The sequence below is a fragment of the Protopterus annectens genome, chromosome 4.part0, assembly GCF_019279795.1.
Source record: "Protopterus annectens isolate FY-2018-M chromosome 4.part0, PAN1.0, whole genome shotgun sequence".
Lineage (NCBI taxonomy): Eukaryota > Metazoa > Chordata > Ceratodontiformes > Protopteridae > Protopterus > Protopterus annectens.
The window spans coordinates 1,400,454,442-1,400,480,526 of NC_056733.1; the positions used below are offsets into that span (position 1 = coordinate 1,400,454,442).

A 26,085-nucleotide genomic window follows, 5' to 3' on the forward strand; every position below is an offset into this window, starting at 1 on the left:
GTCGTGTTTTTCTTATTACTATTTTAAGTTCATACTCATTTTTGAGCTTCCTAATGGTACCCTTAAGCTCTTTGTTTGCTTAGGTGTGCTCTTAAGGCAGGCAGAATGAGACCTCTTAGAAGCATTAAGCAGTTTCTTTGTTATATAACTTATTTAAACGGGTATTCCACCACATGGGTTACTTTTTAAAATTCTCATTATAATTGCTGCGGACAGGGACTGCCTTTTCAATAAATTATTTAAGTGAGAGTACAAGTCAGAGGCATAGTTAGCAGCTTTAGCAATAGGATTCTCCAGAGGAGGACTACAGCAGAATTTAAGTCATCAAGTAACTGAAGAAGGTTTGCTTTTGAGAAGTCCCTAAACCCAGAGCTGCTTACAGGGGAAGCACCATCAGTTTTAAATTAAAAGCTCACTAAATTATGGTCAGATTTAACAATGCATGATGATACACATGGAGATGTGAAATAAATAGCCATATTTGTGAGGACGAGATCCAGGATATTGGGGCCCCTAGTACGATGGCTAACTATTTGAGAAAGAGAATTAGCATTTGTAATGTCAAGGAAGCACTGGGCATGCAAACCTCTGGCAGTGTAGGTCAGACAGTTTATTGATGGATAGATGAGGTACCCAGTGTAGAAAGGTCTTGGGTTTAATGGGAATTTCAGCTGTGTTAAGACAGCTATTGTGCTCAGAACGGGACATAGAGGGTGTTCTACATCTAGCTACAAACTGGTAATTAGTCTTGTTTAGGGTAACTTGGATTTCTAGGAGTTACCATGTGGTGTCTTAAGGAATCCATTGTGAAGTGATGATATCCTTGACAAATTCTGATACTTCCCCCCCCCCCCCAAAGTACAGTTGTGTACACTTACCATAAATGTAGATGATAGACTGGATTAACTGTTGCAGTCATCACACTTGGGTTATCCTGCCAGGGGTAGCCCTCTGTCCAAAGGCTTAGTATTTCTGCGTCAGTTGCTGTCGCTCCAGGACCGACGTCAGGTCATCAGTGGTATAAAAACAGGCAGACGACACCATTACATCAGTTTCTCTTGCCCCAAATGTCAGGAGCCCCCAATAGGGAGCTAAGTTATGGTGGAGTAACACCACCAGTAGAAAGTAAATGCCAATAGCCCTGTAAGGGTGAGGAAGAGAGAAAGAGAAAAGGGGGCTAGAGGGTGGGAAACCAGGACTGCAACACTGAATACACTCGAACATCTACATTTATGGTAAGTGTCCACAACTGTACTATGTTCTTCGTGTTTCACTGTTGCAGTCATCACACTTGGGTTGATTCCCAAAGCTGAAGATTGGGTGGAGGCAGTCAAGAAGAGTTGGGGCTGGCTAGTATGCCATGCACGACAGCGGTTGCAAAGCCTGCCCTGGATTTTGAAAAGATAGGCAGGTGGTAATGCTTGGTGAAGGTATGAACAGAACTCCATGTTGCAGCTAGCAGGATGTGCCTGGTAGGGACCCCTCTGAGAAAGGCTGTAGAGACTGAAGTTGCCCTACTTGAATGTGTTCTGATCCCCAGTGGGGGCGGTTTCCCATGGTGTTTGTAACAGAAATGAATGCAGTGTGCTATCCATTTGGAGATGGTTTGTTTTGATATGGCTTTGCCCTCTGCCCCTGGTGCAAAGCTGACTAGTAACTGGTCAGATTTCCTAATGGGCTTAGTCCAATCCAGGTGGAATCTGAGCTGTTTGTGCACATCTAAAGAGTGCAAGATCCTTTCCCCCTTATTTTGAAAGTTAGGGCAAATTAATAGATTGGTTGAGAACCACACTGGACACCACCTTAGGCATGAAAGTTGGGTTAGTCCTGAGGGAAACCCTGTCAGCATGAAAAATGATGAAAGGTTCCACAGCCATAAGTGCTTGTAGCTCAGACACTCTTCTAGCTGAAGTGATGGCCAGAAGAAAGGCTGTTTTCCAACAGAGGAATTTTAACTCTGCTGAAGCTGCAGGCTCAAAGCGAGGGAGCGTGAGCTTTTCCATCACAAAGTTAAGGTCCCAAGCAGGGGTAGGGGTGCTTCTTGGTGGGCTTAAGTTGTTAGCCCCTTTCTGGAATTGTTTGATGAGAGGGTGTGAGAAGAGAGGTGTGGCTCAGTGCTGTAATGTGCAGAGATGGCAGAGGCATGGATTTTAATGGAAGAGAAGGATAGGCCCCTGTGGAGTAGTTCTGCTAGGAAATCCAGGATGAGAGGTAAGGAGGGCTGTGCTGGGTCAGCTCCTTTAGTCTGGATCCAGGAACAATACCTTTTCTACTTGTCAGCATAGGATTTTCTAGTACTGGGTCATCTGGCTTCACGTATGACATCCAGGACTTGTTTGCTTAGGCTGGCCACTGGAGGAGAAGTCAGGGAATAAGCTAGGCTGCTAGGTTTAGTGTCTGCAACTGTGGATGCAAGAACTCTCCCTCTTGTCGAGTCAGGAGAATTGGTATCTGGGGTAAGTGCTATGGAGGCAACAAGGGCAGACTGCGCAGTTGTGAGTACCAGTATTGGCGTGGCCAGTCTGGGGCAATCAGGATTGCCCTTGGTCTTTCCTCCCTTATTTTGAGTAATACTCTGGTCAGAAGAGGTAGAGGGGGGAATGCATAGATTGAGAGGTTTGCCCACTGGAAGGATAGGGCATCCACTTTCCAGGCCTTGCTGTGAGGTTCCCTGGTGCAGAATTCCCTGAGCTGGTGGTTGTAGGAGGGGTGGAGCAAATAGGTCCACCGTCAGGGTACCCCATTTTTGGGTCACAAGGTTGAAGGTGTTGTGGTTTAACTGCCACTCATGTGGGCCTAGGAGATTTCTGCTCAAGTTGTCTCCGAGAGAGTTTTGGTTGCCTGGCAGGAATTTTGCTTGCAGATGGAATATGCATGGCTGAGGCCATGTTCCAAAGGATCATGGCTAGCCTGCAGAGAGGGTAAGAGTGGGTTCCCCCTTGCTTGTTGATGTACCACATTACTGTGGTGTTGTTGGTTTTGATTAGTAGAGGCCCTGGAGAGAGCAGGGAACTGAATGCTGTCAGAGCATGCTGAACAGCTAGCATCTCTTTTTGGTTGATGTGTAGATTAATCTGGTTTGGGCTCCAATGGCCCTGAATGCACCTGCCATCCAGGTGAGCACCCCTGGCATAGTCTGATGAGTCTGTGGTTAGGGTCTGGGTGGCTTGGGGTTGTGAAAAGGGAAGTCCCTTGTTGTGGTTGCATGCTGCTGCCCACCAAAGAAAATCTTTTCTTAGACATAGGTATAATCATTTCCTGGTCCTGTGCATGTTGACACCAAAGGCTTTTTAAGTACCACTGAAGTTTCCTCATATGCAGTCTGACATATGGAATTAGTAGAATGCAGGAGGCTATGAGGCTAGAGCTTGCAGGATTTTCCTTGCGGATAACTGGGTTCTGGTGGCCAAGTGAGAGAAGTAGCCTGTCAGATAGGCTTGTTTTTCTGGAGTTAGAAATGCCATTTGGGATGCTGTGTCCAGGCCTGCTCCCAGGAATAGAATTTTTTTGACTCGGGACAAGTTTGGATTTCTTCTCATTGACAGTGTACCCCCAGTGAGGTTAGTAGGTCCTTTACAAATGTCAGGTGCTGTAACAGCTTTTCCTGACTGTCTGCCTGAATCAGACAGTCATCCAAGTAAGGGTAAATTTGAATATTTCTTTGTCTGCAAAAAGCAATGGCTGAAGCCAGGCATTTTGTGAAAACTCTGGGAGCAGTGGATAAGCCAAAGGGAAATGTACAGAACTAATAATGCATAGATCCTGCCCTGAAACGTAGATATTTTCTGCAAGAATCTCTGATTACGACACGCAGATAGGCCTCTTTGAGGTCTAGAGTGGCTAACCAGGCATCTTTGGACAGCATAGGGAGAAGCTGCTGCAGTGTAAGCATTTTCAATTTTGGTACCATCAGGAAGGTGTTTAGAATAAATAGATCTAAGATTGGGCGCCAGGTGCCCTCTTTTCTGGGTACTAGAAAAAGTCTGGAATAGAACCCTTGGCCTATCTGATCTGCAGGGACAGGCTGAATGGCCCTCATGGACAGCAGAGAATTAACCTGGTTTTGTGCCTCTGCCAACTGGTTTGGAGGAAGATCTGGGAATCCCTTTGGGGTTGGCAATGTGCGGAAATAAAATTTGTAACCCTGGGACACTATGTTGAGGAAACATCGATCGTTGGTGATGGAAGCCCAGTTTTCTGCATGGGAGGCAAGTTTTCCTCCTACGGGCACAAACAGATGGGCAGAGGTGAGAGGAGGATTTGAGGAGTCATTGGGAATTCTTTCCATAAGGGGGTGGCTTAGCACTCCCTGGTTTAGAAGTGGGGGTACTCCATTGTTTAGATCTCTGCATACCCTGAGACTGCTGTCTGGGGGGGTCTGCTACCCCTAGGTCTTGTCTAAAGTGGCTTTGGGGGGGTGCAGGAAAGGACTAATGTTTTGAGGGACAATGCCTACTGAATCTTGGAGGCTGAACTTGCAAAAAGTCTTTAATTGTCTGCATAGATTTAGCTTTTTCTTCCATCTTTTTTAAAACCTCTTTTGCTCTAGTGCCAAACATATTGTCTTTGTTTCAGTGGTGCATCCAATAATTTTGATTTGACATGACCTGGCAAGGTCTGTTCCTTAAGCCAAGCATGCCTTCGACGTACAGAACCTGTGACTGCTTCCCTGCAGGATGCTTCTAGGGCGTCAAACCCACATTGCAGAGTATGCTTACTGATTTGGCTTGCAGAATGCACAAGTTCCTGTAAATATTTATTTTCTGCACAGTCAGGGAAGATAGATAATTTTTGTTTAATGAGTTCCATGGTATGTTGCCGGTACTTCAGCATGTGGAACTGACAATTTAATGCACTAATGGCAAGAGTTGCAGAAGTATATACTTTTTTACCCCATCTGTCTAAAGCTCGAGAATCCCTGTATGAGGGGGTGGGATTCCTAGCTGTAGTTGCTTTTATTCCTTTAGGCTCTTGGGAGATGACCTCTGGGTCAGCAATAGGATTCTTAAAAAGAAATGTGTGTGTCAGGGACTCTGTAATACCTGTCAGGTTTCCTGGGAGCAGGAGGTGAAGTATCAGGAGTTAGACTGGATTCCATAAAAACATCATCCACAACATCCCAGAGAGGGGGTATAGCCAAGGGTCTGTGCTGAGGTAAATCTAAAAATTCCCTGAGTCTCTTTTTGGACTGAGTAATCCTGGCATTCCCAATGGAAGTGCTCTCTCAAAGTATGTATGGTTTCACCAAAAGAAAAATCCTCTGGAGGAGAGGCAGAAGGAATGGATTCCTCTGCATCTGAATCCTCATTAGCAGATAAGGGCATGTCTTCATAATCAGAAACCTCAGTCTCGTCGGACTCTTGATCAGATAAAGGTGCTGGGGACAAGTCTCTTTCTTTTAGCAGGAGAAGGCTGGCTGCCCCTAATCAGCATGATAAGGTCTTCTGCCATTTTAAGCATCTGTGATTGTGGCAAGGAAGCAGGTATGTGAGTTTGGGTCATCGATCTTTTAGGCGTAGCTCGTACTCTGGGCCTTAGAAACTCGGTAGTTTCAGAAAGAACTTAAGACATGAAAGAAGTCGTCGGTTTGTGTCAAGTATCTGTAGTGCGAAGAACTTCCTCAGAAGCCAGTGCCTGCACAGTGGCTCCGTACCCATCCAAGGTAGACACATCCGCAGGTTCCGTTGTCAAAGAAGTGTCTCGCGGCATACCTGACTCTGAATGGGTCTCGGTAGCGGCCTGTGAATCCACTGATGCGGGCATCAGAGGCTGCAAAAGTACCTCACTGAGTACTGGCGAACTGGCGACTAGCTTAATGGAAGCGTCGTTGGCAGTTTTGGACCTGTGCTGTCTGTCTCTGTCTTTATCCTTACATTTTTTTCAGAAGATCGGTAGTCAGATGGCTTACCGAAGCCATTTTGGAATACGGAGATCGACAGCGAAAGTATTTAGCTACAATAAGGGCCCGACGATGAATAGTTCGGGTGTTGAACAAAGCACAAAACTGGCAACGAGGGACATCGTGGTCTGGGCCTAAACAGGTGACGCAGTAAGAATGGAAATCTTGGTGTAGTATTTGCTTTCCACAGGCGAGACAATTGTTTACTTTTTCTGACATCGGTTAGAGCAAGAAAAAAAGGATCCAAACGGGGTACTTAGCTTTAGAAGACTTCAACTTCAATTTTGGAATTGAAAACTCAGGTAGTGGCCGACCGGCACTCGTGCAAACTGCTTCTGCTTCGGGCTCCTTGGCAAGAAAGACTGATGTAATGGCATCGTCTGCCTGTTTTTAAACCACTGACGACCTGATGTCAGTCCTGGAGTGACAGCAACTGACGCAGAAATACTAAGCCTCTGGTATTCGGGCCGACTGAGGGCTACCCCTGGCAGGATAACCCAAGTGTGGTGACTGCAACAGTGAAACACAAAGAACATCTGCCAGCGGGTCTGAAGACATGATAGGGATTATACCTAGGAACACAGGGAGTGCTTTCATTGCTCTGAAACCATGTTTCTGTAACTACACATATACGAATGTGGTCAAGTTACAGGAAAGCCTCATGTTCTGCATTTTTTGTTAAGACTCCTGGCAATGAGTAGAGGCACATTAATGTGTTCCAAATTAGAATTTACTAGGCTGGAATGTCCATCATATGGACTCTGCCTAAAAAGGCATAATGAGGACAGCAAAGACTTTAGCCAGAATGTGAAAGCCTTGATAAGAGTGGAGAAGGCCATCCTTGGGATAGAAAGAAGACTTGTCAGCCATCTCATCCCAAGCTGACACAGTGTCTCCACTAGAATGACACTAACTACATACCCAATTATTAAAATTGTCTTGCATTTGAATCTTGACATCATTCTGAGTAACAAATTACCAGTCTAGACCAGTGTCTTTCCTGCTTCAGACCCATGCAAAGCAAGTTCAATCATATCCTTCTGCATGTCCCTCTGGGTAGAGTGTCTAAAGTTGTACACCTCTACATGGACCACTATCAAGTCATAATCTGGTTACATCTCAGAACCTGGCTCCAGAAAGACACCTGTCATCCTATTCTTATCCAGCCTAGTGAGCACGGTACCTGAAAACCTTACAATAGAGACATCTATTACTAAAACATTTTACTATGGTTTGATACAGTCTCAACAGACCATAAGGGCTTGGAGTCTCCACCCTTGTGACTCAGAGGTACATGTCTTAGGTGTTGGGATGAAGGGTGAAGGTAGAGGTCTGTTGCTGCATATATTAATGTCTGACATTTCTTAGTCTTTAGCCTGGGAGGAACAAACTCAGCATAAGCTGGTTTAGTGGAAGTGTTCTGTGGTGTACGTTTATATGTGTTGTGCTTACCAAATGCGTTCTGAGGTTAAACGTTAGAGTCCAAGTTAAGTAAATACTTAAAACCTCTCACATACTGGATCACTGTGAGGTAACAATAGAGAGTGTTCGGTAAGCATGAGGCAGCTACTACACTGCCTCAAAACAGCTAAAGCCATCAGGCTGACTAAGATTCCATACTGTCCAGTACAGATGGAGTATAGTATTGGCTAAGAAGAGGATAATGGATTAGGCTACAAAAAGGTGATAAACTAGGATATGGCTAAGGGATAAAACAATGAGCTGTGACTACTGTTATAGCTGCAAAGTACTAAAAAAAGAACTGTAAAAAGTGACACACTATGTATGGTCAATAAGGAAATCAGTAACCGTGGTAAATTTAAACAGCTTCACCGAACAGGCTAATGTGGTTTCTACCTAGTCAGTAAAAACAAAGAAGAATGGCTAGTCTAACTCAATGTATCCTGATGCAGTAACTGTAAAAGCTACAGATAATGTAAATAGTAGTTTCAATTGCAGTAAGAGTATAACAGTCAGTCAAGTAATAAGGCATGCCACAAAGATAATCATGTATTCTTTACTGTGGTACTGCAGAACAGTAGTTTTACATACCATAACACTATAGTAATTAGAATAAGCACAACTGCAACCATACCAGTTATCAAAAAGTGCAGTCTGTTACTGAGACAAGTACATTTGTTTTTACATACCTAGTATGAGCAAAAGGCAACAATGCACTACTACCTTAAATAATGCCAGAAGTAAGAGTACCAACAAGGCACCGTTGTGAAATATTATTTAAACTTAGTACCAGGGGTCCAAATGGAGAGATGATAAAAACAGCAAGCAAAGGAGAGTAATACTGCTGGAATTTAATTCATTGTCAAGTCTTGGTGAGTAACGTCATGAGGTAGATCCTGTTTTTAACAAAATCTCAGCAAGATGACTCTGATATATAGACTGTATTTTATATAGCCTATATCATGGACAGAACTAGGTTAAAAAATAAAAAGACAGCTGGCTGCACAAGTGTTCCCAGAATAAAAAAATGGCCCAATCCTGGTAGGCACACTGGTGCCAGGACTGGAAAAAATGACAGTGTTAAAACCTCAAGACATGGAAACATTCCTACAATGGGGTTAGGCTCAGGGGGAGGATGCACCCCCCCCCTGTGGAAGGAAGTAGCAGTCCACAAAAATCACAAAAACGGATACACCAAAAAAGAGACAAAGATGACAGAGTGGACTACTGAGGATAAGAAGGAAATTATGTATTGTTATTAAATTGCAAGAAGCCAAGAATTTCTGGACAGAAGATATACAAAAAGACTAAGAGAGAAATTTAGAGGAAAGGAAAATACTTGCACGTGAAAAACTGTCAAAAGCTTCAAATGCAAACTTGTGATCATTAACACAACAGATTCATGAAAAACATTATATAGACCAAGAAACCTTGGGCCATTTGGAAAAAAAGTGACTTGAGGAAGTGTGAAAATATAAAGAACAAAATATAGAGATTTTTAAAAGTTATAAAAAAGAAATATGGACATGCACTATTATCTTAAATAATGCCAGAAGTAAGCTTACCAAAGCAACAAGGCGCAGCTATGAAGTATTAATATCAATATATAAAAGATATAAAATATTAATATCGATATCAATACCATTATCTTTCACACTTAAGTCTGTTCCTACCTCTACTATCCAAAAACTCAATCCAACCACCCTTGCAGCTGATAACCTTCCTGCCGAATACCTCAAAATTGCATCCACAGCTATAGCTTATCCCATTTCACTTCTAATAATTAGATCCATCACTGAACACACCATTCCATCCCTGTGGAAAACCTCATATATCATACCACTCCACAAAGGTGACCCCTCCCTAGACCTTTCCAACTATTGACCAACTGTAATTCTTTCCCCACTCTCGAAGATCCTAGACAGATGTATTCATCGCCAGTTCCTCTCCAATCTCCTCATCAACAACCTTCTCTCCTCAACCTAACACGGATTTCGCCCCTCCCACAGCACCACTACTGCCCTACTCAAATTCACCAATACTATAAACTCCCACAGGAATCTAGGTAAATTAGTCTCAGCTACCTTCCTAGATTTACCCAGTCTCACATAATCAACTACTGTCTTGTCTCTCTGACCTTAACCTTAACAACCCCACCCTACTCTGGTTTAAAAGCTATTTAGATAACGCCAACAATTCGTCAAATGGCATAACTCTTTATCCCCCCCACTCCCAACCTCCTTAGGCGTGCTGCAAGCATCAGTCCTTCTTTTTAATATCTTCACAAACCAACTCTACTTAGCTACCTCTAAAGCTGATATAGTCCAATACACTGATGACACAACTCTCATATGCTCTGCACCCAACATCCAACTTCTCCAACAAAAAGCCCAAGAAGCCTTCTCTGAAATAGAGAAGTGGCTTAACAACTCACAACTCATACTAAATCAAAAGAAAACACAACTAATGCTATTCCACTCTACTAAAACGAGCAACCTTACCTTCTCTATACTCTCCACCAACAAAACCCAAATCACCCCTGTCACTGAGGCTAAACTCCTAGGAGTTACCATTGACCAGCAACTCAAACTCACAAAGCACATATCAACAACCATCACTAAAGTCCACAAAAAGCTAGGCTCCCTCTATTGCTGTAAAAGATATCCAACTATCAAATCTCGAATTGCAATAGCCAGGACTCACCTCCTATCTACTCTAATTTATGCATCCCCAATTCTAACTAATCTTTACAAAACTGACCTTAATAAACTTTCCATCTGTTACAACAAAATTGCTCGATTCGCTAGCAATACCAAATCATGAACCCACCACTGCCTTTCCCTACAAGCCTTGCACTGGCTTTAATTTCCAAACCTATTAAGGTACTATCAACTCAGCCTAGCTCATCAAATTCTGTACTATCCTGAGAAAACCCCTGACCTGACTGGCATGCTGAACTTTTACAATTCAAATAAGACAACTATGATCCTCCAACAAAGCCTTAATCAAAACCATCACATGCAAAAACAACTCTGGGGAATCGCTATTTGGCCATGAAACAGCAAAAATATGGAACAACCTTCCCCCTGACCTCAGACTACAAAACTCCACACCCTCCTTCAAAAGTCTACTTAAAACATACCTCTTCACCAACCATCTATGCAATTGTATTTGACCTCCTGAAACCTTATCCACTCACTATTTCTACACCCCATCTGCTCACAAGACATCTACAACAACTGGAAAGGCCGCAGAAATACCTCACAAAGAGGATTACTGGCCTCAAACAGATGCCCTACGCAGACCAACTCAAAAACTCCAGCTTTACTCCGTCACATATCATCTACTCAGAGGCAATCTCTGCCTAACATACAAAGCTATGTCAAACCCAGAGCTGTTGGACATGCTCCACTTAAAGAAATCCCAATCCCTCCGAGCTACACGCTTCTAGGGACCTAAACCTTGTCACCACAATAAACAGAATATGCTGGAGGGATAGATCCCTGTCACAGAGACTTCCCATACTCTGGAACAGACTACCTATCCATGTCAAACAGAGCTCCTCGTTAGCACTTTTCAAGAAAAATCTTGATGATTGAATGGGTAATAAGAAATTCACCCTGGGGATCACTTCTGTGGCTCTGCTTGACAGGGGCACAGGAAAAAAATTTCTTTGGGTGGCGAAAGCCAGGGTACCATTTTGGCTAGGCTTGTATAGGTCCTAGGGCCAATAGCCTAGTACCTACCTATGAACCTAGGTGTTGCCTGGAACAGAATATTCTCAGTTGCCTGTTTTGTGGTAAAGCAAAAATGTCTTATTGCTATCACATGCCATCTGTTTGTCCCATCCTGAAAAATCTCCCTGTTCAGCATCAATTTGTGGGGACCTGCCTGAGGAATGTAAAGCCAACCTGCCAATACTTTCTCTTGTGATGGCATATGGGCCCCCTTGAAGGTCAGGCTCAACTACTGGGCAGTCTTCCATGCCTGCACTTCAACTGTGGATAGGATATTAACAGTGGGTCCTGCCTTGTTGGTCATTGTGCCTGTGAGGATATGGTGGGTCCCCAGAGCCCAGATTTGTTTGAAAGCTTTTAGTGATAAAATGACTGTCACCTTTTCTTTCATATTTACATGTTTTTTTCTTGTACTTTCGTCCATGTGCTCTGGACCTCCAGTGACACCATGTGTGCTAGGTTTGAGGAGTCCACAGTGAGGGTCTAATCTAAACAGTATTCCTATGCTGAGTTGTACATGCATCTTCTATGACAAAGGTTCCCTCTTTATGCAGGGCAGGACAGGAATAAGGGATTGCACCCAAGAATCCTGAAAAATACCTCCTCTTCTTGCTAGGGTACTTTCTTTATGGCTCTCAGAAAGGTATGGGCCAGACAGAATACTTTGTGTTATGGGAGAAATTTCCTCAGCTGCTCCCTGTCTAACAGCATCCCAAGAAAGACCACTTTCTTTGATGGGATCAATCTCAACTTCAGGAGACAGGCAGTTTTAGTCTATGAAAGCATGCCAGGGTGAACTTCAAGACCTTCTGAATCACCTCCCTGGAATATGCCTGAATCATGCGCCTTCCAGAGAGAGGAAAATGTGGATGCCCTCTGTCCTACAAAAGGCTATTACTGTAGAGAGGTATTTTGTTAAGACCTTAGATACAGCCCACAACTCAAAGGGCAAGAATGTAAACTGGAAAATAATATTCATTTGCCTGGAACAACAGAAATCTAGGATTCCTAGCAATGGAATATGAAGGTAGGCATCTTTTAGATCCAAAGTAGCTGAGAATACTTGAGTGGATAACAACTGTAGAAGGCCTTAAAGGATCAGTATTTTGAATTTTTGAATAGTTTTGAGTTTTAGTCTTGAGAAGTTCAAAATGGGTCTCCATGTGCCCTCTTTTCTGGACACTAACAGCCTTGAACAGAGTATGTGTTTTCTTCCCCTAATGGTAATTTCGTTTTGGCCAACTCTTTAAGGAAATTCTTACGAGGGTGATATTTTGGTATGAGGAGAATATCTCCAAACATTGGTCTGCTTTGAAACTGAAGTATGTAACCACATTTTCAGATGTTCAGAACCCACTGGTCCTGAGTAATAGTCTCGCAGTGGCTTACAACAGTGCTAGATGTCCTCCTATCCTCCCTGGAAAAGAAGTCCAGAAGAGAAGAGAAGTTTGGGGTTGGGGAAGGTTGGAATGGGATATTGGTGATGTGGGGAAGGGCAACCTGGTTGAGACATGGCTGCTCCATCTAGAAGCTCTCAGACTTCTCCCGATGTTCATTTTATTTATTTATTTAACCTTCTGTTGACTGAGTTAGTTCCACTGAACTCTTTTTCAGGGAAGACTCATGGTACTATTTTTACTACTAGTGTAAATTTGGTCAAGGCATCAGGGAACTTCTCTTATTCTTTTCAATAGATACTGTGGGATCTTTTACAAACACCTGAGCTACCACTAACTGAAGCAGATGGGGCCTAGATTTAATGTCTCATCAGAAGGACAGCTCACTCAGGAATGCAGCAACCACCTTATACTGCACTGCAATGTCAGCAATTGATCTACCTGGTATGGGAATTGAGCCCACAGCTTTCTGCAACAAAAGTGAGTGTGCTGCCTGTCGTGCCACTGATACCTGTAAATCTTTTCTGTGCCTTAATTTCTTTCCTTTTTGGGCTTGCCTTCGTCTTGCCTGGGGTAGAGAGACTAGGGGTAATTTTTGCTAAATGTAGGTGCCTGTGAATGAAAAAGCTATTTACTCAACTGAATATTTTTACCTTTTTCCACCAGTCACTTCAAGATGTGTGCATCTGTATTGTGCACCAAGAGGCGCTCCTGATACAAGGGTGTATTAAGGAGCTATGCCTTCACATGATCTGGCATGATTTGTACCAGAGGCCTTGGCAAAACCTGACTCCAAAGGGGCTGTGAAAGAGCCTCACCAAGTGCAGTACTGTGAGGCCATCGCAAACCACTGATGACAGTCACACAGTTCTCTGTTTCTTATTGCTGCTCCTCAATTTTTCTACATAACTGCTCTTTGGAGGAATACTCCTCAAGGCCTTAGCCAATATCACACTCCCAGGGAAACATAGTTCTCCTGATTGTCCTCAGAGTGACCTGGCATGGTGTGGACAGGTGTTGATGTCATGCTGTGGGTTGAGGCAGAAAAGGCAAAGAATATAGAAACCTTTATGTAGGATCTGTTTTCCACAATCTACACATTACTCTTAACAGCAATAACGTCACTGTTAGTTTCTACTGTTTGGAAGTGAATATATAAGAATTATTCAAAGAATAAGGACATATTTTCTATAAGGATATTTATCCTTCCAAGCACGCTGAACTGCAAACTGAGGATGACTGGAAAAAGAGATGTGACCATAACACTGTAGCAAGAAAGATTTGGAGAGGCATCTACCGATACCCCTCTTAAACCAATGTCCTGGCGTTCATGTGGGAGGTAGTTAGAGAAATCCATTGAGGGAAGGTAAAGCTCTGCAAGTCAGGTTGGACACAGCCCACTTGCTGGTAAAATGTACTAGTGAATAACCATGCCAGTGAACAGTATGATTATCATAAAATTCTCTCATTTATTTGCCCCTTTTAACATGACCACTCTGTTGGTTGCATGTGTAGTTTAGACCCAGCTGTCTGAAAATAATGTACTAAGTTAAACAGTCACTCAGTTCTACACTACAACAAGCAAAGATGGCACTGGGTAGATAAATGAAGGAAAGTAGCCTAAAGCAATGAAAGATCTAAAAAGGGTGCAGGTTGATTTGCTGGGACAAGTTTTATATGAGTGAAAAATGTTTAAGTAAAAGCCTACCCTTTTTTTCTATGATGCATTATCAAGTATCAAGGTATTATACAGTGTAATACCTTCTTGGGCCTTGCAGAACCTGAATACTAGTTATGCAGCTGACAAATGATTTTCATATTCAGACTTAACACTGTTGCTTTAAATGAGTCCATGGCTATGAAGTAGCATTCAAAGTTACAACCACCTCACCATCTTACATACACCCAAAAAGATTCCATGCACCCTTCCATCACATCGTTTTCCCATTTTTCCACACAGCTTCAAGGTGTCATTTCAATAGACAATCATTTAGACCCAAATAATCATCACTCAAAAAATAAACAAACTTTCATCCTGACCAGCTCTTAGTACAATTCTCTGAAATTACACCTCACAATGTACCATAAAATGAAATGACAAATAAATCATACACAGAAATAAATGTCTGCAGGACTCTTCCTATACTCTAACGCAGTAATAAAATGAGGAACTTGCTCTCTATAACAACCAGGTCATCACCCAACCTCCACATGTTCAAAACATCTTTAAAAACATTCCTAATTTCTAGCTCAGTTCATGCTCCACACCAGGCTAGTCCCATCCTATAATCCATTCTTCTCTTTCACCCCACCTTTTCGTTCTAACCAGTCATCCACTCCCTTCACTTCCTCTAGCGACAATCATTTTCACTTCTAGCTAAAATAATTTTTCATTTTCTGACTTTCTCTCTCTCTCCCTTAACTTACTACCATCTACTATTTCACTACTGAAAATCTTACTTGCTATGCTACCAAAGTATATATCCTTCACAGTGAATATAGTAACAGAGATAAAGGAACTCGAACTGAGATCTTTAGAAAAGGGTAGGATCAAACTACATAGGAATTGTGGGAACAATACATACAAGGGAGAAATGAGGCCTAAAAGGCAGCAGGACTTAAATGAGCTATGCAATGTTTGAGTGAGAAAGATTGGGCAGATTATAAGTGATGTATAATGATGTATAATGTCTGCAACTGGGAGTGTGTCAGTATGGTTTGTGATGTAAAATGCTTGCAACTAGGACTGAGTCGGTGTGGTTGGTTTTCATTTATATAAATGTATGACTGCTTATGTCATAAGTGATAGTTTAATAAAGATGTTCCTTGTTAAAAAAAATGTGGCAGGAATTCCATAATTTATGTAATGTTAATTAGAATATTTGATATATAGGAATACATGTGAAGTATAATGCTTGTTAATGGTAGTTTAATACAGTTTGATTGCTTATATATAAATATAAATTTGCCTATGTCACAAGTGATAATTCAATAATGGTATTTTAAAAAAGTACATATCCGTCAAATGCTAATTTGTAACTATTCCATTCTCTATTAACTTTATATAAGTACTTTATCTTGTCTTATATACACACATTTATTTCTTGACTAACCCTTTTATCAACTTACTGTCTCTCTTTCTTTAATTAATTTGTCTATTTTCTATATTTTATCTCACCTTTACTTCCATCGCTCTCTCTTCATCTCTTGTAATTTTAAACAAATTAAATTTAGTTTTTACTACTCCTTTGGTTATTTTGTATTATCATGTATTGTATTATACTTGTAAATATGACAACCTTTACAACTTTGTTATTTAACACTGTAGTTGTAAAAATAATACTACAGACATTTGATATAGGTTAAGTAATATGACGGTGCTTTCTTCCCAGGCCTCCACTGAAAATGGGTTACTGCCTAATTGGACTTTCCTAGTAAAAAAAAAAATGTCAGTAAATAAATGCATTTCAGCTGCCAAGTCAGCTCTGAACTGTGGAAATGTCTCATCCCAAACTCCAAAGATCTGAGTTGAGCATCTTCATCTAGTGATGAAGATCGTATAATATCGTCCTACATTTACCTATTTTATCTTCTTCGTCTTCTTCTGTAATTACATTTGAGGTATATTTTAGGATGTGAAGATAGGCAAGAAGTCGATGGAAGGGAATCTGTAAATTAACTCTGAAACCATCAAGATGGCTGCTCTGCACATGATCTAAGTTACTGTCACTAGTGCAATCACCATAAGCTTGGCACCACTAAATTTAAGGAGACTGCCAGAGACAGAAGGATGTAAGGCATGTGATTTCGGTGGACAGACGGCAACTCAATTTTCCTTCTTCCACTCATATCATATTCCCTATTTTCTTGAACAGCATGATCTACTTTTGGGCTAGTAGCCCAAGGACTCTTGGAAACCATAGAGAAAGGATGTATACATATAGGTACATTTTCATAGGTTCATAGGTTCATACTAGGCTATCTGCCCTAGGGCATTTATAAGTCTAGCCAGAGTGTGTTTGGCTTTCGCCACCCATTTTAAATTAATTTTGCTATGCCCTTTTTCGAGGTTAGTATACTGTGCCTCTGTCTAACAGTGACACAGAAGTGATACCCGGGGTAAACCTACGATCCCCCATCCACTCATCAAGATTCCTCTTGAAGAGAGTCAATGAGGGGCTCTGCCTAACCTGTTGGAGTTATGTCTTGGAAGGATTGTTTACAGTGGAATGAATCAGGCAAGCAACATACCAGCATGTTAAGAAATCAACAAAGACTTGTTGGAGAAGGATAGAAACAGGCACATTTTTAAAAGTAATTGTGTTAATGAAGTAATAATAATGAAACTTAAAACTTCTACATTGAAATATTAAATGGCTATGCAATTTACTAAAAAAGGCATATCTTTTTATGTATTTAAAAATAATGCAACTGGACATGGTAAGTCATCAAAGGATACAATTGAACATGGCTGAACATAAAAATCTAAACAAGATGGAATTCAGTGTTGTGGCTAATTCTTTGACCAAAAGAAGCAACAAAAGAGGGCTTGCATAATGTCTAACAGGTTGCACTCTTAAGGATTTTAGGGGGTTTTCAGGATAAAAGGATGCTGGATGGAATCAGTGCAATGTTGGGAGACAGGAGAGAATGTGGGTTGCTATCATTTTTATCCTAATTTTCTACTTGCTAAACTAAATGAAATACATAACATGAGAGCAGACTCATTACAGGGTGTGATGCCCGTGGACTGGCCCAGTAATCAAGTAACCTCAATCCTCACCACTAGCACCAGTGAGGGGCATCCACACTGGGAGGATAACAAGTACACACACAGTAAAGTACAATTTCCCTTAAGAGCACAAAGAGATCACAGTCAGCCTGGAGTTGGTTTCTCCCTTTCTCTCCAGATCCCCAATAAGACTCCCCACTGACACAGCTATAGGGTCCAGATCTCAGCCTAGTGGTCAAGCTAAAACCTCCAGCACCCTCTATGTTCAACCAGTGCTTCGTGTCCCTGCCCAAGTAGCTGACACACACACACTAATATATGATTTAGATACAAACACACAGACACTCCTGGGGAAGGTTGGCACAGGTTCTCCAGCTATGCCCCCTTTCTGCCCAGACTATAAGGTAGTACTGACTGCCATCAACCACTATTATCAGCTACTATAAGGCTCTTCCCAAAGGGTGACCAGTTTCACTGTGTAATATTACTGCTATCCAAACAGTAAGTGTGCCGAACAGCAAGACTATTGGAGTGACTTGGACAGTATCACCAAATACATGCAATGTACTCCAAGAGCTTAAATTATCTCTACACAAAACAGCCACAGTTGAAAGGTTTAAAATATTTAATAATAAATAATAAAAACACAAGACAAATCTCATCAGTTCAACACAGTGCTAATCAAGAGTTCAGAAATCACAGAAACTTTAAACCAATATTGTAGGATAGTCTGACAAATATAGAAAACAGCTTGACTAATCCGGCTAAATTCCTATTGAAGAGAAACTATGTCCTAAATAACTGTACTTACAAGGCAAAGTGCTGGTGAGTTGTTGTCACCTTCAGACAAAATCCAAAATGCTCAATCTTTCTCTCTGAGAAAGTCTTAAATTGATGATACCCAGTACTGCTGAGTCATTTCACATTACATCATTTTTATCATTTCACCTTTAATTTCCAGGCTAACAGAAAATAGAAGTTATGTCCTTACCATAACGTTCCATGTGGAGTGTTCATCTCGCCTTGGGTATTACACATGGGTTGGGGTTGGGCCCATCCTCGGTGTCGTGCCGGCTCCAAGCTCTGCATCGAGAAGGGACTCGAGATCACCTAATACCCTCAAAATTTACATTTCTTTGTAAGCTGCACCTGGCCAGGAAGCCACAGCAATACAAAACACTTTTACATGCAAAATCAATAATTATGTCTATCTTAATAACAATAGAAACAAATTGCTAGCCCAGACATCCTGTCTCCAAGCTTAAGATCAAACACAGTTGTAATTCTTTACTTAACAGGTTTCTTCCAGCAGGGTGCACTGTGGTCACATTTTTGAAGTTCAGCATATAAGACAGTTTTCTTACATTTAGTTTTCTTACATTTGTAAAAACAAGCCTGTAGATTATATAAATATTTACAATGACAAAGAATTATCTACAAAATTCTATCTAGATAGGCTGGCAGCCTTCACATATCTCCCCACTTGGAGAACTCAAGCTACTTTTTCAAATGACCCTTGAGAAACGTTGCTTGAGAGGGTTAGGTCTGAGTATACCTTACCTCATTCCCTGTCTTCAGAGCCCATCTGCGTTGGCACTGCTAATACCACTGCAGTGCTGCAATGACATATCATATGCTTGCAACCCTAGGTTCCATCTTAGCAACTTGGCATTTTGCTGGCTGGCTTGGTGTAACCATGCTAGGGGATTGTGATTTGTAACTACAGTGAATTTCCTTCCATACAGATAAGGCTGAAGTTTCTGCAGTGCCCACACTATGGCTAGACATTCCTTTTCTACAGCTGCACAGTATTCCTCCCTGGGTTGAAGCCTAAAACTGAGATAAACCACTGGGTGCTCTTCTCCCTCTGAAGAAATTTGGCTAAGTAAAGGACCCACCCCATGGTTTGAAGCATCCATCTGCACAACAAATTATTTGCTGTAATCTGGAATGGCTAACAAAGGGGGTCCTCTCAAAGCTTCTTTAAGCTTCTGGAATGCCTGCTCCCATGCTGTGGCCCACACTACCTTATTTGGCTTGTTTTTCCTTGTCAGGGGAGCAGCTATGGTACTATAACGGAGGACAAACTTTCTGTAGTACTTTGATGTTTCTAAGAATGCCCTCACCTGCATTTTGGTAACAGGTGCAGGCCATGCCTGACTGGCTTCCACTCTGGCTGGTTCTGGCCTGATCTTACCACTCCTCACTCTATGTCCCAGGTAGGAGACCTCTGCCATACCCACCTGAAATTTGCTTGGCTTAATGGTCAACCCTGCCCTCTGTAGTCTGCCCAGCACCTCCCTGACATGTTGAAGGTGCTCTTGCCAGGAATGGCTGTAGATGGCAATATCATCTAGCTAAGCAATGGCAAATCCTCCTGCTCCTGCCAGGATATGATCTACCAGCCTCTGGAAAGTCATGGGGCATTTTTCATCCCAAAGGGCATCTTTGCAAACTCATACAAGCCAAAAGGAGTCACAAAGGCTGATGTCTCTCTCTAGCTCTGGGAGACAAGGGCACATGCCAGTAACCCTTGGTAAGATCAATGGTGGTAAGATACTTAGCCCCACCCAGCTGCTCTAGGGCTTCATCTATGAACCTATAGGAAATACACCCCGGGGATCAGTTCTGTGGCACTGCGCGACAGGGGCACAGGAAAATAACTTTCTTGGGTGGCGTAAGCCAGGGAACCTTGTTGGTTAGGAACTAACAAAAATGGTTATGGGTAAAATCCAGGTGCAAAAAGTATCCAAGTAAAAAGAAAAAATGCACCAGAATAACACACAGCAAACGTTATTCACAAAAAACACAAAGATGGTGAGTGCTTTCGCAACTAACGTTGCTTCATCAGACAACACTGAAAGACAGCCAGATGCTTAAATATGTACATAAAATACCAATCAAGAAATTACTTAAAATTAACCAATAATATGATGGTATCAATGAGCATCAATTAAACTTCTAACTCTGGCTGCTAAAACAATGTATAAAAAATTTTTAGAATCAGAATCACAATACAAAATGCATATAAAAAATATATATAAAAAATAAATAAAAAACAGAGCAAGAATAAAAGCATAAATATATAAGCGTTTTATGTACTTTATATAGAAGTTACTATATAACCTAAACAACGAAAAGAACCATCTTAAATCTAAATAGCTAAAAGCCAACTATGGCTTGGATTAATGCTTAAGGCGTCTGGCCTTTAAAAAAGGGGTCAAAGAGGTTGTGGCATTCAGGCCAGGATACATTTCAGCATTAAGCTTCAAAATCCATTTCTGTTCATGCCCCTCTGTGATGTTTTCTATATCACCACCTCTGGGGTTCCTTGTTGGTTAGGCTTACTTAAGCCCTTGGGCCAATAGCCTAGTGCCCACCTATGAACCTAGGCATGGGGTAAGCATCTGACTCTGTGTGACTGTTTAATTTCCTGTAGTCCACACAGAACCTGTTCCTCTCATCCTTCTTTGGCGCCAGCACCACTGGGGAGGCCCAGGGACTGTTGGACTCTTGAATTACCCCTAGTTTCAACATTTCCTGCGTCTCCCCCCTCAGAGTCTGACTCAATCAGGCACCCTATAAGGGGACTTCCTAATAGGCCTTTGAGGTCCTCTATCCACCTGGTGCTGCACCAGGTGGCCGCATCCTGGTTTCTCAGTGAACATATCCCTAAACTCCTGTAACACTGCTCGGATTTCTCAAACCTGGGTAGGAGATAGCTGCTGGGACATTGCTACCCCTTCCACTGAGGTGACAGGCTGAGCCTCACTGAAGAGATCAGTAACCAGATCTCCCTCAGACTCCTCCTGCAATTCACTGCAATTACTCAGCACAACAGCCTCCCTATCATGGTAAGGTTTCACCATGTTAACATGGTACAATTTGTGCCTCTGCCTCCTGCCTAGCAGTTCTACCATGTAGTTAACATCACTTACCTTTCTTACCACCTTGTAGGGTCCCTCCCAACATGCCTGCACCTTGTGTCTGACAGGAATGAGAACAATTACCTGCTGCCCTACAGCATACTCTCTAGCCCGAGTATTCCTGTCATACCAGACCTTTTCTGTTGTTGGGCTTCTGCCAGGTTCTCCTGGGCCAAGCACACAAGTTCCCTGAGCCTTGTCCTGAGGTTTAGGATATATGCCACAACAGACTCCTTGTGAGATTCACACTCACCTTCCCACTCATCATGAATTAAATCTAAAGGCCCCATCACCCTATGCTCAAATAACTCAAAGGGTGAAACACATGTGGATTCCAGGGGAACCTCTCTGTAAGCAAACAACAGATGGGGCAAATATTTGTCCCACTCCCTCTTAAACCTGTCTGCAAATGCCCATAGCATGGACTTAGTTGTAGAGTTTAACCTCTCAACAAGCCCATTAGTATAGGGATGGTAGGGAGTGGTCTTCAGAGGATTCACCCCACAGTACTTCCACAGAGAAGCCAGCAGGTCTGACAGGAAATTAGCACCTCTGTCAGTCAGAAAGCATTTGACACCTTTTCCGCCTCAGCGGAGGATAAAGCCACTGCCTCAGGGTATCTTGCAGCATAATCTACTACCACTAGGATACACCTTTTCCCTGTGGAACTTTGGGTACTCAGAGGCCCCACAATATCCATAGCTACCCTCTGAAATGGCTCCTCAATCACAAGCCAAGACATCAAAAGAGCTCTCACCCTGTCTCCTACCTTGCCTACCTTTTGGCACTGCTCACAGGTCCTGCAGTACCCTGTTACAATTCTGGAAGTTCCAGGCCAACAGAAGTTCTGCATAATATGTCTCTTTGTACATTTTATGTCCCTATGACCTGCAAAGGGAATATCATGGGCTATTGCTAGAAGTGCCAGATGGTAGGGTCTAGGCACTACCAACTGCTGTATTCTCTCACCTTCTAAACCTCCCTCAGGGGTCCACTCTCTATACAGTAACCCTTTGTCCCAGTATACAGATTCCCCCTTCCCTTGAGAATCAGGCATCTCACTAGCTACCTGCCTCAGGCCTTGTAATGTAGGGTCTGAGAGCTGAGTCTGTCTCAACTCTCTCTTTGCATGGCTTCCCAGCTCCCCTTCCACAGGAAGTCTGGTATCCTCTGACAGCGGTGCCTCACTGTCAGCCTTGTTACTACTACTCACCTCTGCCCTTGCAGTCACTCTGTCCAAGGGAACATCAGTACCCACAAGCAGCTGTGGCTCATCTCCAGTCTCACTGCTACAGCATAGCTCCCTCCCTGAAGTTATCACCACACCAGTCCTGGCTGCAAGTGTGTGGTCTGTCTGGGTCTCCCCCAGGCTACCACACCCACATGCCTGTCTCCAAGCCTGACTGCATGTAACTGCATAAGCACATGGTACTGCATTATCAAAATCATTCCCTATCAGGACATCTGTGGGGATATCCTCAAACACAACTACTTGCTGGCTTCCTTTTCCACCCTCCCAGTCAAGGTGAACCCTAGCCAAAGATATTTGGAATGGGGTCCCTGGAATGGAGTAGACTGCCCAGGCAAGAAGTGCTCCTCTGTAACCACTGCAGGCTTCACAATGGTTATGTCAGAGGCTATGTCTCTCTTAGCAATGGCCTCTTTGTCATTCACTATGATAGGATATAACCTCTTGTGGTAGTTTGGTACCCTTGTTGTCTCAAGACAACCTACTGTTGGCATTTTGTCTTTCCCACTTAGTAGCTCCCTCACCTTTTGTTCCCCACCTTGCCTCCTTGGACATCTATATGCCACATGGCCCCGCTGGTTGCATTCAAAACTTTTAACCCTAGGTCCTGGATGAGTACCTGGACTAGAGGCTTCCCCCGGTACTGGCAGGTTCTGTTGAGGCAGTCTGGGCTGCCCACCATGAGTTCCTATAGACCCATAAGCAGCACTGGGTGTCACTTTCCTGTGCAATGATGCCATGCTTGCTAGGTTTAGGTCTCCCTTCTTTCCCAACTCTTCTGAAGTAGCATATTGTCCATCAGCTAACCAGATTCTCATGTCCTCAAGCAAACTGCTAAGGGCTTGTTCCCTCACCAAAAGGTCTGCCAGCCCTTCAAAAGTGGTGACCTGACATCCACTCACCCACCTATGAAAATAAGTGCTCAGTTCAGCAACATATTCACCCACACTTTCATCTGACTTGCATCTATGCTCACAAAATCTTTTCCTATAAGCTTTCAGTGTTAGCTTAAAAAATTCTAGCAAACAATTCTTAACAGCAGTACAATCAAAAAATTTGCAATCAGAAATTTAGACAGCACAGTTACAGCTTTACCGTGGAGTAAAGGGGGGGGGGGTCAGGAACGGTACCCAGAGCCTTTGGTCAACATAATACTATTTACATACCCTTGCAAACATATGAATGAAACTATCAAAATTATCCCCCTCTGTAAACTGTGGAAGAAATGTACTGGCCTTTGTTGCTTCTGGGACTTGGTTGCTCTCTTCCCCATTACCTTCATGACTCTGGCGAAGAGTCAGCATCTCCTTTTCGTGCTGCCTCTGCCTCTCCTTCTCCTCAGCTTCCAGGCATACAAGTTTCTCATTCTCCTCAGCCTGTAGACATCTCAGTCTCTCTGCTGCTTCTGTTTCCAAACGCCTGGCCCTCAACTCAAGTCTCTTTAGCTCCAGATGGATTTTTAAGTGTACTGCAGAAAGGTTGAGCTGTCCATTCTCTGAGTGTTGTACATCTCCATGGCCAGTCTGATCGTCCTCCTGGTTGCTATTCTCTGATGGAGCTGTGACCAAAGCTGCAATCATGTCTGCTTTAGCCAGGGTTCCATGCACCAGTCCTTTAGCCTGGCACATCTCAGCCAACTAGCTCTCTGTCAGCTTACCGTACTCCTCTGCTGACATGCTTGCCTGCTCTCCCTGACTAAGCTAACACAAGAAATAAAACAATTGAGATCTGAACTCTGAATATTCACTGCATGGTTGATTTAGAGTACAAAAAACACCTTCAGTGACCACTGTACACAAGCTGCAGGAATTCACTATCCACACCACTACATACGTGATGTGGCTAACTCACCACTATCAAACAATTAATATCGGATGTGGATATCCCACCACTGCCAAACAATTAATATGTGATGCCCATGCACTGGCCCAGTAATCAAGGAGCCTCAATCCTCACCACTAGCACCAGTGTGGGGTGTCCACATTGGGAGGATAACAATTACACACACACAGTAAAGTACAATTTCCCTTAAGAGCACAAAGATCACAGTCAGTCTGGGGCTGGTGTCTCCCTTTCTCTTCAGATCCCCAATAAGACTCCCCACTGACACAGCTATAGGGTCCAGATCTTAGCCTAGTGGTCAAGCTAAAACATCCAGCATCCTCTCTGTCCAACCAGTGCTTCGTGTCCCTACCCAAGTAGCTGACACACACACACACACACACACACACACACACACACACACACACACTAAGATTTGATTTAGATACAAACACACAGACACTCCTGGGGAAGGCTGGCACAGATTCTCCAGCTATGCCCCTTTTCTGCCCAGACTATAAGGTAGTACTGTCTGTCACCAACCACTATTAACAACTACTATAAGCCCCTTCCCAAAGGGTGATCAATTTCACTGTGTAATATTACTGTTATCCAAATAGTACATGTGCCAAACAGCAAGACTATCGGAGTGGCTTGGACAGTATCACCAAAATTCATGCAATGTACTCTAACAACTTAAATTATCTCTACAAAAAACAGCCACAGTTGAAAGGTTTAAAAATATTTAATAATAAATAATCAAAACACAAGACAAATCTCATCAATTCAACACAGTGCTAATCAAGAGTTCAGAAATCACAGGAACTTTAAAACAATATTGTAGGATAGTCTGACAAATACAGAAAACAGCTAGACTAATCCGGCTAAATTCCTATTTAACTCTAAGATAAACTATGCCCTAAATAACTTTACTTACAAGGCAAAGTGTTGGTGAGTTGCTGTCAGCTTCAGACAAAATCCAAAATGCTCAATCTTTCTCTCTGAGAAAGTCTTAAATTGATGATACCCAGTACTGCTGAGTCATTTCACATTACATCATTTTTATCACTTCTCAGAAACTCAAAATTTACATTTCTTTGTAAGCTGCACCTTGCCAGGAAGCCACCACAATACAAGACACTTTTACATGTAAAATCTATCAATTATCTCTGCCTTAATAACAATAGAAAGAATTTGCTAGCCCAGACATTCTGTCTCCGAGCTTGAGATCAAACACAGTTGTAATTCTTTACTTACCACCTTTCTTCCAGTAGGGTGCACTGTGGTTACAATTTTGAAATTCAGCATATAACACAGTTTTCTTACATTTGTACAAACAAGCCTGTGGATTATATTAATATTTACAATGACATAGAATGGACAATTTCAAAGAGGAATGTAAAAAACAAGTTGAAGTGCTGAGTGAATCTCAAACAACAATCACAAAATCTTGAGTATAGAAGAAGCAATGCATGATTATGATGAAAGATTACTTGAAAATGAAAATAACACTGAATTTCTTCTGAAACAAAACCATTTATTCTGGGATAAAATAGAAGACTTAGAGAAAGTACAGCTGTGTACACTTACCATAAATGCAGATGTTCGATTGTATTCACTGCTGCAGTCATCACAGTTGGATTATCTGCCTGCAGGTAGTCCTCACCCGACCTGAATACCAGAGTCTTCGGATTTCTGCGTCGGATGCTGTCGCTTCTTCCATGACATCAGGTCGTCAGAGGTATAAAACATGCAGCTGATGCCATTACATCAGTTTTTCTTGCCCCAGATGTCAGGTGCCCCCACAATGGGAAGAATTATATGGTATGGTCCACCCCCATCAAAAAGCAAATACAGATGGAA

The 26,085-nt window shown here is 42.5% G+C and overlaps 1 protein-coding gene across 1 annotated transcript in view; it reads right to left on the reverse strand.

Annotated features, from left to right (window-relative positions):
* SEC24A (SEC24 homolog A, COPII coat complex component) overlaps positions 1–26,085 on the reverse strand; it is a 2,581,543-nt gene that overhangs the window by 608,442 nt on the left and 1,947,016 nt on the right. The gene's annotated exons all lie outside the window — the stretch shown is intronic.